This window comes from Quercus lobata, chromosome 5, assembly GCF_001633185.2.
Source record: "Quercus lobata isolate SW786 chromosome 5, ValleyOak3.0 Primary Assembly, whole genome shotgun sequence".
Lineage (NCBI taxonomy): Eukaryota > Viridiplantae > Streptophyta > Magnoliopsida > Fagales > Fagaceae > Quercus > Quercus lobata.
The window spans coordinates 62,776,450-62,788,829 of NC_044908.1; positions in this window are offsets into that span (position 1 = coordinate 62,776,450).

A 12,380-nucleotide genomic window follows, 5' to 3' on the forward strand; every position below is an offset into this window, starting at 1 on the left:
GCTCATTTGGATAGGTTGGGTCATCAAGACAGGGCTTGGATGGAGAGACCTACTGTGGGGGCCTGCTGGTTGTGGGTTTGGTCCTAGATTTTTTTTTTTTTTTTTTTTTTTTTTTTTTTGATGAAAAAAATGGATAGGAGCGGCTAATGTGGCAATCCTACCTGAGCGTTACCATAGTAATATTTTACCCGTTAGGTTCAGGGCTCTACTGGGATACAGGAAGACTACAGTGAGCTATAGCTTCCTAACCCCACAAGAGACACTAATAAGCCTTGAGCTACTAAGGAAGGTTACCCAAGCACGTCCAGATTCGAACTCGAACCTAGGATCATGCACTCAGCACATGCTCTTGTACATCACCCAAGATTGCTAGACCACACCAACTCGATGGTGGGTTTGGTCTTAGATAGTTTCTCAGTTTACAATATTTTTATAACAAATTTTAGGTGACAAATTATTACTGGTAAATGAAAAAGTATGTTAGTGGCGGCCCAAATTAAAACCAATAGCAATATCAGCTTACCACTTAAAGGTCCTAAACTTTATTGGAAATTTTATGAGAATTTCTGTATCATTAACTAAGTCAACTTGAGATTCCAAATTTGCCAATTCCTTGTTCATTCCCTTGAGCAGGACATCATGAAATTGCTATTGATACCTGACATATCACATTATCACTATTGAAATATAATTTTTAAAGTGAATTTCACAGGACATGATATTCTCTGTAAAATAAAAATAAAAATAAAATAAAATAAAATCCCAATTGCGATTAGTACCTCACATTAAGGGGTAAGGGTGGGGAGAGGGGGCGGGGGGGGGGGGTGTTGACGGGTCCAATTTGTATGGCAATTATTTCTAACCAATTTAAAAATAAAAGTAAAAATTTACACTATAGGAGTTTGAATATTACTACGGAAGAAAAAGTTGATTAATTTCGTTAGGAACATCATATATATATATATATAAAAGAGGATTCCTCCTCTTTTAATTGGACTTTTATGTGATTCAAAAATACCTTTATTAATGAAAGGTGTAAGGACACAATTCTTTGGCGGCCCAATAAGGATGTTGGGCTCGCGCATGAAAGACCCCTCACAATATGATTTGTAGAGAGTGGGCTTGAAAAGCTAGCCGTTGGTCACGGGGCGGTGCCCGGTTCTGGTTTTGGAGGGATTCGTGTAGAAAAAGGATTTGGGCTTGAACATTTAAGCCCTACGGCGTCGCATCCCATGGGATGGGTCTCCTCGGACTTGATCCGAGGACCATTAAGGTCCTACCCCGGTTACCCGACGATGGGTTTTTTCTGTGATCTCCGGTGTTGTTGAGGAGTTCTCACCCATGTCGTTTCTCTTTCTTTTGGAGGTGGGATGGATCCCCCCTAGATTTACTTACTTTCTTCTTTTATACTCGTCTGCGTTAACTGTCCTTCGTCCACGTGTAGGGTCAACCTTTACAAGACTGATATTTGTCCCATCAGTCTAATCCCAGAATTGTTGGGGATGATTGATAAGGCTGAGGAATACGGCTCTGTTAGGTGTAGAGCCTTATCTGGGCAGGGTCATAAGGGTGACTTTCCCAAGATATTTTAGATCTCTTTTCAAGTTTAGTCCAATACCAGTTTTACCCCTTTATTCCGGTGGGATTTTGGATCTGCCGAGGACTGAACTGTCCTCGGCTGTATTCCAAAACAGTCCTGTGCTCTATGTTATCGGGCTTGGGCCATAGCTCTCCTCGGCTTGGGCCTTCGGACTCTTCACGAGCAAATGGGTCTGGCCCATAGATTATTGGGCCCCACAATAGCCCCTCAAAACCCGGCTATCCAACCTCCTGGTTGGAAAGGGGGGTTTTGGCAATGCCGAGCTTTTGTTACTGCTCCTTTAATTTAGCCCTCCATTAATGCTGACGGTTTCTCCACCTGCCCAGAAGATATATCGGCTTACAAGGCGCTCCCTTTAATTTACTCGTGACTCGCTCCTGTCGTTTGGCTGTCCAAAACGCGCCTTTAATGACATTCCCTTTACGAGACCTTATTTGCGTCTGGCGGCTCATCTGGTGAGGTGGGGAAGTGGAACGGACACATCTTTATTCTTCAGATTCTTTTGGAAACCTGAATGGACTTAATACCTTCCACTTTGCCCTTCCTATAAGAAGGCAAGTAGGAAGCTATCACTTTCGTGCAGACACCCTTCCATCTTTCTGAGATCTGAAACCCTCAACCTCCCTTAGCGTTCACTTAACCTAATTGTTATTCCCCACATCAAAATACGTTTACTATAACGAGTGATGAAGGAACCATATCCCTCCTCAAAGCACCGTATCCTAATAAAGCTCGAAATGGCTCGGTCAGGGCAAGGGTGGCGGAGACTTAAGATTCGTCTCCCCTTCCTTTTAGCCAAAATCCGAAGCAGGGACTCATCACGTCCAACTTTCGGCGTGACTGAGTCGAGAATTCCCATCATCGTAACCAACTACTCTCTTACGAGCATACCTAATATGGCTCCAGTGTGTTAGGAGTCAGGAACGAGGCAGGGATTAAGTGTCTCTGCTTCTTCCTCTCTTCGTTCACTGGTGGCCCTCTCCGCTTCCCTTTCTTAGTCTTCCCAGCACCAGATCCATTCTGGTGCTTTCTCTTCTCCCTCTTTTGCTCCTTTTCTTTCTTTTCATCTCTTCTCTCTTCTTCCCCTCCTTCTTTACTCATGTCCTCCATCTTCCTCATTCATCTCCTCCATCTTCTTCATTGATTTCTTCCTTACTATTTCCTTCTCCTTTCATCTTTTTCCCAAAGAAGGTTATTATCGTAATATGAGCAGTATTGAGGCAGAGATTGGAGAGACTTTGAAGACGAGTTTAAAAGACGCCTGACTGTTTACTTATCTGCACTGCGGATGTTATCGTTGCTTAGGCAGTTCACATTTTGTATAGGCTTGATTGAGCCCCCTTTTGTACGTTGTAATGATTTTTCGTATTAATAAAAATTGTTGTTATTTTATTTCGCATGTTCTATCTCTATGCTCTTTTTTTTTTTAAATCTGCAAACGCTGTTCGGCACAATAATATAGCATTTGAATCGATAACAAATAAGGCCAAAATACTCGCTGATAAAAAGATGTCACCATAACTTTAGCAGAGTTGCTTGACATAGCAATGCGTACCTGTGAATAACGATACTTGCCCGAAACAATGCTGGGATTAGAACTAGATGCTCTATGCGGGGTAGGAAGTAATCATTCAAAGATATATCACCCGCCAAAATGAACAACCCCCTTAGGCTACCGAATAGTGGAGTGTCCCACCATCATCCTAACACTTTTATCGATCTTAACATTTTACAGTACTTGAGCCGGGGACTTTCCCATCCGAGCAGTTGGTTACCCCATAGGCTTGAGTCCGAGGACCATACAAGGCCTTGGTTTTGTATAAAACTTGTAATTTCTTTTTTTTTACTCGGTTTCCCCATAGGCTTGAGTCCGAGGACCACGCAAGGCCTTGGTTCTGTCCAAGAACTTTTTTTTTTTTTTACTTAGTTTCCCCGTAGGCTTGAGTCCGAGGACCATGCAAGGCCTTGGTTCTGTCCAAAACTTGTGATTTTTTCTTTTTTGTACTTGGTTTCCCCATAGGCTTGAGTCCGAGGACCATGCAAGGCTTTGGTTCTGTCCAAAATTTGTAATTTTTATTTTTTGTACTTGGTTTCCCCATAGGCTTGAGTCCGAGGACCATGCAAGGCCTTGGTTCTGTCCCTGGGCCCATATGCTGAACGGGCCTGGGCCGCGAATTTAATGGGCCCACAAATTAAGAGGTATTTTCGTAGTCTTTGGTCACGCGGTACTTTTTGGCGTCCCAGTCTTCGAGGTGCGCCTTCTCGAGACTCCTTTAACCTCAGGGTTGCAGACGACGTTGGAAATCGAGCCAGAGACATTTTGTCTGTAGCGTTCCTTGGGACGCTGCGTGAATTAAATGTCACCGGTTTACTTTTGGGTATAAATAGGATAGGGGATCACTTCATCTGCACATGAACTCTCATGTTCCCTTCAGAACCATATTTCTTCCATATCCGCGATCTCTCTTTCTAGTGCCACTGCCTCAAGGCAAGATGTTCGGGGCGTGGATGGGGATGAAAGGTCTCCGCTCGCTTCAGAGGCACCGAATCCTCAAGGTGATATGGTATGGACAAGGATGGCACAGATTCAAGTCAGTCCTCTGTTTTGACAGGAGGAAGATGGTATTCTTCCCTCTTTTAGTCAAAATCCGAAGCAGGTTCTGGTCATGCCAGATTTTTGGTATGCCAGAAGAAGGAATTTCCGCCATCAGCGCCGCCTGCCTTGTAGCAAGCAAATTTTTACGGGGGCTCCCCAACTTCCGGCTCCTTGCACCTTTTCTGTAGATGGTGTTAGCCTGAGGTCAGGTTCCCTACACCTTTTCTTCACCGGTGCAGGCCCCAAGTTGGGTTCTTTGGCTGCCTAAGTTATGAGCATGTAGATGCGTCGATGAATAGTTTCCTTAGACGACATCTTGGAACAGTAGCCAATCTCTCTTTTGCGCCTTTTTTCTTCGGCTTTTCTTCATTCTATTGTATTATTTTTTTTACTTGCGTAGTTAGTTGTGATGTAAGCTTGTTTTAGCTTTTCACTGTACACTGTACTGTTCCTTTGTCTTAATAAAAGATAAGTTTATTTCTTTATACATGCTTTTCTTCTCTGCAACAACCACTTTGCGCGTGAATATTAAATGTAAGCTTGCCCTTAATGATATTCCGGGCAGAAAAATGCCTTAACGCAGATTTCTACCAGTTTAATCTCACATATATTATCAAGTATAACAAGGGTAAGCCTTAATAAATTAAGTTCTTGAAACTAACCGGGATAACCGCTGAGTGCTGCGCGATGCTTGCTAGACCAATGTCCGAGAACGATAAACTCGAAATAATTCGTCCGAGAAGGTGGCCGAGTAGCGAGGGACTTTGATTGTGTTTTTGGGTAATATATTGCACTATATCACATCAATCCCTTTGGTGTTGGGGATCCGAGGGTAGACTGGGGGATCCGTGCAGTTTTAGGGATCAACCCAACTGTTAACGGGGAGTTCTCCTTGGATGGATTTTAATGTTCAAGTAACAGTTTTTTCTTTTATGTACTTGGTTTCCCCATAGGCTTGAGTCCGAGGACCATGCAAGGCCTTGGTTCTGTCCAAAACTTGTGATATTTCTTTTTTGTACTTGGTTTCCCCATAGGCTTGAGTCCGAGGACCATGCAAGGCCTTGGTTCTGTCCAAAACTTGTGATATTTCTTTTTTGTACTTGGTTTCCCCATAGGCTTGAGTCCGAGGACCATGCAAGGCCTTGGTTCTGTCCAAAACTTGTGATATTTCCTTGGTTTCCCCATAGGCTTGTCCAATGCAACTTGTGATATTTCTTTTTTGTACTTGGTTTCCCCATAGGCTTGAGTCCGAGGACCATGCAAGGCCTTGGTTCTGTCCAAAACTTGTGATATTTCTTTTTTGTACTTGGTTTCCCCATAGGCTTGAGTCCGAGGACCATGCAAGGCCTTGGTTCTGTCCAAAACTTGTGATATTTCTTTTTTGTACTTGGTTTCCCCATAGGCTTGAGTCCGAGGACCATGCAAGGCCTTGGTTCTGTCCAAAACTTGTGATATTTCTTTTTTGTACTTGGTTTCCCCATAGGCTTGAGTCCGAGGACCATGCAAGGCCTTGGTGTCTGTCCGAAATGATATTTCTTTTTGTACTTGGTTTCCCCATAGGCTTGAGTCCGAGGACCATGCAAGGCCTTGGTTCTGTCCAAAACTTTGATATTTCTTTTTTGTACTTGGTTTCCCCATAGGCTTGAGTCCGAGGACCATGCAAGGCCTTGGTTTGTCCAAAACTTGTGATATTTCTTTTTTGTACTTGGTTTCCCCATAGGCTTGAGTCCGAGGACCATGCAAGGCCTTGGTTCTGTCCAAAACTTGTGATATTTCTTTTTTGTACTTGGTTTCCCCATAGGCTTGAGTCCAAGGACCATGCAAGGCCTTGGTTCTGTCCAAAACTTGTGAGATTTCTTTTTTGTTCGGTTCATTTTTCGACCATAAGCCCCTATACCAGGGAGGGAAAGTTGGCTTGAGGCCGGAAGCCCCTAGAGATGCCCGCGCCCTTGGCACTGCAAGGCGTAGCCCCTAGCAGAAGCTTATGCCGGAGCAACAACTGTATGTCGCCGGAGACGGAGGAAGCCCCAGGAATTTCTGCTTGCTAGAGAGCTGATTCCACCGCCACCTGCGCCAACGCGCGAGCTTCCCCACAGACGGCGCCAATTGTAAGGACACAATTCTTTGGCGGCCCAATAAGGATGTTGGGCTCGCGCATGAAAGACCCCTCACAATATGATTTGTAGAGAGTGGGCTTGAAAAGCTAGCCGTTGGTCACAGGGCGGTGCCCGGTCCTGGTTTTGGAGGGATTCGTGTAGAAAAAGGATTTGGGCTTGAACATTTAAGCCCTACGGCGTCGCATCCCATAGGATGGGTCTCCTCGGACTTGATCCGAGGACCATTAAGGTCCTACCCCGGTTACCCGACGATGGGTTTTTTCTGTGATCTCCAGTGTTGTTGAGGAGTTCTCACCCATGTCGTTTCTCTTTCTTTTAGAGGTGGGATGGATCCCCCCTAGATTTACTTACTTTCTTCTTTTATACTCGTCTGCGTTAACTGTCCTTCGTCCACGTGTAGGGTCAACCTTTACAAGACTGATATTTGTCCCATCAGTCTAATCCCAGAATTGTTGGGGATGATTGATAAGGCTGAGGAATACGGCTCTATTAGGTGCAAAGCCTTATCTGGGCAGGGTCATAAGGGTGACTTTCCCATGATATTTTAGATCTCTTTTCAAGTTTAGTCCAATACCAGTTTTACCCCTTTATTCCGGTGGGATTTTGGATCTGCCGAGGACTGAACTGTCCTCGGCTGTATTCCAAAACAGTCCTGTGCTCTATGTTATCGGGCTTGGGCCATAGCTCTCCTCGGCTTGGGCCTTCGGACTCTTCACGAGCAAATGGGCCTGGCCCATAGATTATTGGGCCCCACAAAAGGTAATTTCATTTAGAAATATGGTCATAAATGTCAAATAACAAATTTCATTTGAATTCAAAAAGAGAACTCCTATTATTTAGGATTTTTTTTTTCACATCCAAAAAAGAAATTACAATTACTACTTACTACTTACCTCTAAAGTTTATCATTTTTATTTGTTTGAAAAATAAAAATATATATTTTTAAATTATGATAGATGCAAATTATTAACTTTACCCAAAAAAATAGAAGAGCATTTAAATAAGCGCATGAGCACTCAGAAACTAGTATATATTTATAATAAGCTCAAAACAACACTACGTAAAAATAGTGTTGTTTTAATCACGATTGGGAAAAAAATATTGTTTTTTTCCCTTGTTCTGGCAAGTGTTTATATACATATAAATATATATATATATATATATATATAAAATTAATGTTTTGTTGCAATCATCAGTTTCTTCTTTGCATATCTTCGCTGAACCCACTATCCAACCTATTCCAAAATGGTCAACACCTCCATCCAAGCTGCCAACCAAGTCATTGGAGAAACCCATCACCTCATCAAAACATCTCTAACAGTCTAAGTAACCTTCAAGACTCAATAACAAAAAGTAATTTTCAGCTTGAGGATTACAAATTTCCCCATTGAAACCCCCCTTTTTCAAGCTCGTGCCCTCTTGGGTGTGGAGTGATAACTTATCTGAATATTTTTTTACCCCTAGATCAAGGATTTATAATGGAGTTATTACTTATTTTATTAGAAGAAAAAAAAAATACATCTTTATTGAAAAACTTTGAAAATTACATCAAAAGGAAGGAAAATTAAGTTTTGGTTCTATATACAACCGAAAAGAGAAAATTACATCATTTTGGCTCTTAGTTACAATCTAGAAACAAGTAAAAATACACCATTTTGCTTCCAAGTTACAATCTAAAAGAAAACAAAATTATATCGATAAATAATGGTCTTTGTCGGGGTTGATTTTTGAATGGCAAGCCTATCAACCCGGGTTTGAAACATATAAATATATAAGGGAGTAGAGTCGGACAAAATTGCCTTATGCCCTTTTCACCCAAATTGAAAATGCCCCTCTTTTAAAACTCGATTTTTTCAAAATCGAGTTAAGCCCTATAGTGACGTTTTCAAGGACCTATAGTGGCGTTTTGCAACTTGATATCCATGAAATCAAATTATAGACAATAAAATTGCCAATAACTCGATTTCATGGATATTAAGTTATGAAACGTCACTATAGATCCTTAAAACGTCACTATAGGTCCTTAAAACGTCACTAAAATGCTCCTTTTTTTTTTTTTTTTATTTAGAAAATCGAGTTACAAAAGAGGGGCATTTTCCTAATTAGTTTGGGAAGGGGGGTATAAGGCTATATAATTTGGATGAAAATGGCATAAGGCAATTTTGTCCGACTCTACTCCCTTATATATTTATATGTTTCAAACCCGAGTTGATAGGCTTGCCGTTCAAAAATCAACCCCGACAAAGACCATTATGGAAGGAATATCCAATGGGTTCATCATTGAATATGAAGAACAAAAGGGAAGCAGTGTGTAGAGTCACACTTACCTCAATGTACATACCAAATAGGCTGACTTTACTTCGCATTAGGTTCATCTCTAAGATTCTTGGAGCCTGGGTGAACGAAACATAATAGTTTCTAATGAGGACATGAATAATTCCACACTTATGCTATCACTGAATACAAGAAATACTCTTAACTTAGACATCTTAATTTGGGACAAAATGGGCTTTTGTCCTTTTCCACAAAACTAATTAGCCTTTTGCCATTCTTCCCAAACTAAATAGGGAAATGCCCCTCTTTTGAAACTCGACTTTCTCAAAATCGAGTTAAAAAAAAAAAAAAATTCTAAAGCCCTATAGTGACGTTTTTAAGGACCTATAGTGACATTTGAAGAACCTATAGTGACGTTTTATAACTTGATATTCACAAAATCGAGTTATAGGCAATAAAATTGCCTATAACTCAATTTTATGGATATCAAGTTACGAAACGCCACTATAGGTCCTTAAAAACGTCACTATAGGGTTTAACTCGATTTTGAAAAAGTCGAGTTTCAAAAGAGGGGTATTTCCCTATTTAGTTTGGGAAGAAGGGCAAAAGGCTAATTAGTTTTGTGGAAAAGGGCAGAAGCCCATTTTGTCCTCTTAATTTGATACTTGGACATTCAATTTGACATAAAAGCATTAAGAATATCAAAAGCCTCAAATTTGGACTAAGTCCTAATATTAAAGATTTGAATTCTTTGATCAATCCCAAAATCCATAATGTTTTTGGTTTCGCCAAACCCTAATTAGATGTCCCAATCACACGATTTCATCCAATTTGGTTAAACCCTTATTAAAGAATTACTTTTCTTTTTTAAAGAATACATGTTGACTTAATTGTATTTAACAACTAATTAAATGCAAGTATATGACTTTATAATTTAAAGCTACTAGTAAAAATTTAAATTCTTTGGTATATAAGCTAAACATCATTTATTGTAATATTTGTGTTCATTAATAATAATCATACTAAGAATGGCGTAAGAATAATTTACTTTATATCATTCCAATTTCAATCATGTACTTTTCTTAAGAAGGGCACAATAATAATTTACTCTATATCATTCAACTGTTCAATTCTCTCTAGTAAGCATACATAATGTAAAATACTTTTTTTTCTTTTTAATCCTCACAACATTTTCCATATCCCAATCAAAGAGAGCAAATCTAGGTTATGGGCTTACACCTTTAAAACTTTCATCTACTCCTCTTATTCTCTTTACTCTGGAAAATAAGGCTATAGTAAAGTCTTGGAATATGAGACCCTTTGATAGCAAAAACAAGAAGATTCTCGCCATGTCACTTTTTGTACTTGAACTAAACTCTCATATATCAAGGGACTCGCTGCATGTATCGTGTTCCTTGGATGAGGGGTCTAAGCGAGAGGGTGACTTTGAACCAGGCAAGCCATTAAATATTGAAGTCATTGAGTGGGAAAATAAAAGAAACTAGATGAAATGCAACTTGTGGTAGAATGGAAAAGAAATAGGGCTCTTCCTCCCTTTCTTTCATGCCTCTAGTGCTTGTGAGATCATTTCTCTGAGTATATGGATCAGGGCAAAGTACATTTGCAAATGCCAACTCTATCCGATGTATATCGATGGGGAGAAAGAAATCCATTATTTCCTACCTATTAACAAATTTATTTGAAATGCCTCTGATAAAGCATATATATACTAATTAAGCTACTACAAGGTGCATGTGCACACACTACCTAAAAAACTAATGGTTAATGCGTACATTTGAAATTAATTTTTAATCCATGTTTGTGTTTGTGTTAACACCAATATTTCAGATTTAGAAATGAAAGGAAGAGATTTGAACCAAGGGGAACTCCTACGAAATTTCTCATTATAAGTACCTGGTGTTTGTGTGTGTAAGATGAGAGATTGCACACACCTTGGGAATAGTTAGGAGCTAAAAAAGTGAAGGCTTTGAGAGGAGAGAAGGTAGTTGAGTTTGAATGGCTGGGCAAGGGTGGCTCCATGGCCACAACCAACCCAAGGGGTTCAAAACCCTTGATCTGCCATACACCCCCCCCCCCCCCCCCCCCCGCGGGCGGCGTGCGCGGGGGAAAGTATAATATATAATATTTTAAACACTTTTTTGTTTTGATCCTATAACAAAAATTTGAAAACCTTGACCCTAAATTTTATTTTTAAACTCAGCTATAAAAAGTTTTAATATGATCCTCTTAGTACTACTTTCACAATAGAGGTTATGTGACAAGTTGAAATTAGTTTTTATCTACATGTATAACTAACATCACTTTTTTTTACCTATCATTAATAACTTGTCGCCTAGATTTTGTTGTAAATTTTTTTGTGTTAGTGGCACTACTCTTAAAATATTTTAATTTTGTAAGAAAGGAAAAAAAATGTTTACTTTGGCATTGACAGCAAAAGTTATCTACCTATGTGTTTCTTTACTCATTCTCTCTACCTCTCATCAGGGACCAATTGTGTATTTTGACAAAAAAAAAAAAAAAAATCTAGTTTCTTTCATATGTTCAAAAACAAGTTTATGTTTAGGTACATCTAGGTTAGGAAAAAATTGTTAACTTAATTGTATTTAACAACTAATTAAATGCAGGTTGATGATTTTATGATTACAAGCTACTTTCTAATTTAGTTCATCTCTTCCATGGCTTTCCCCCCACTATCATATCCAAAAGTTTCCTTTAAGTTTGGTTTTTATTTTGTAATTTTGTTTTGTTTTTAAATAAAATTTGTTATGTTTTGGGCTGGATTGGGCTAGGTTAGGTTAATGATTTTGGAAGGAAAAAGGGGCCAGACTACTTAAAGAGGGGCCCAAATATAAAATTTATTTTTATGGGCTGAAAATATACCTACTATGTATTTCTTTTTTTAAAAGGCCTGGGGGGGCCTAGGCTCCTTTAGGCCCTCCTCTAGGTTCGTCCCTGTTTTAAACTTTTACAAGTAAAAGATGAGAAAAAAAAAAAATAATCAAAGATGTAGAAAGAAGTTGAGCTGAGAATGATGGTAAGAAAAAGAAAAAGGAAAAAGACGAGAGGTTTGGTGAGGGAGTTACAGACTTGGAGAGGAAGATGAGGGATGTAAGGACTTTGAGAATAGGAAAGATGAGAGAGAAATACAAAAGTTAAAAAAAAAAAAAAAAAAAAAAAGGGGAAGGTTAAACAGGTGGAGGTGTGGTGAACAAAACGTGGGAGGGTAGATGGGAAGCTTCTAGGACGATACTTATTTTACAATTGCCATTACATTCTTTCTATTTACAAAAAATACCATTACTTCAATTTATTAATTCTTATAAAATATTTCATTTGATAATTAATTTTAAAATTTAGTTTAGCAATAATAATAAGTCCCATAAAAAACAATAATATAATAATATGGAATAACCTTATTAATAATAATACAAATATATATATATATTTGTATTATCTATATTGGATGCATAATTTTGAAATGGTGCAATAGTACACATTGATACCAAAATATTTCATTTCAATATTCAAGGTTTTACGCGTGAGTACTTTGTGCTAGAGCTCACTAAAGGTGGAGATTTGAGGTGGGATGCATGGTCTGGAACTTTTGGACAAGGTTTGGGGGTAAAATTACTATTTATAGACAAATACGATAAGATTTGAAATTAAGTTCATAGCAAGCTGTATTCAATGAATATGGATCTCTGCGTGAATATCTTGAGAAGTTGGGTTCTCCTCTCAACTAGGAGTACATAGAGGTAGGACAAGAGCAATT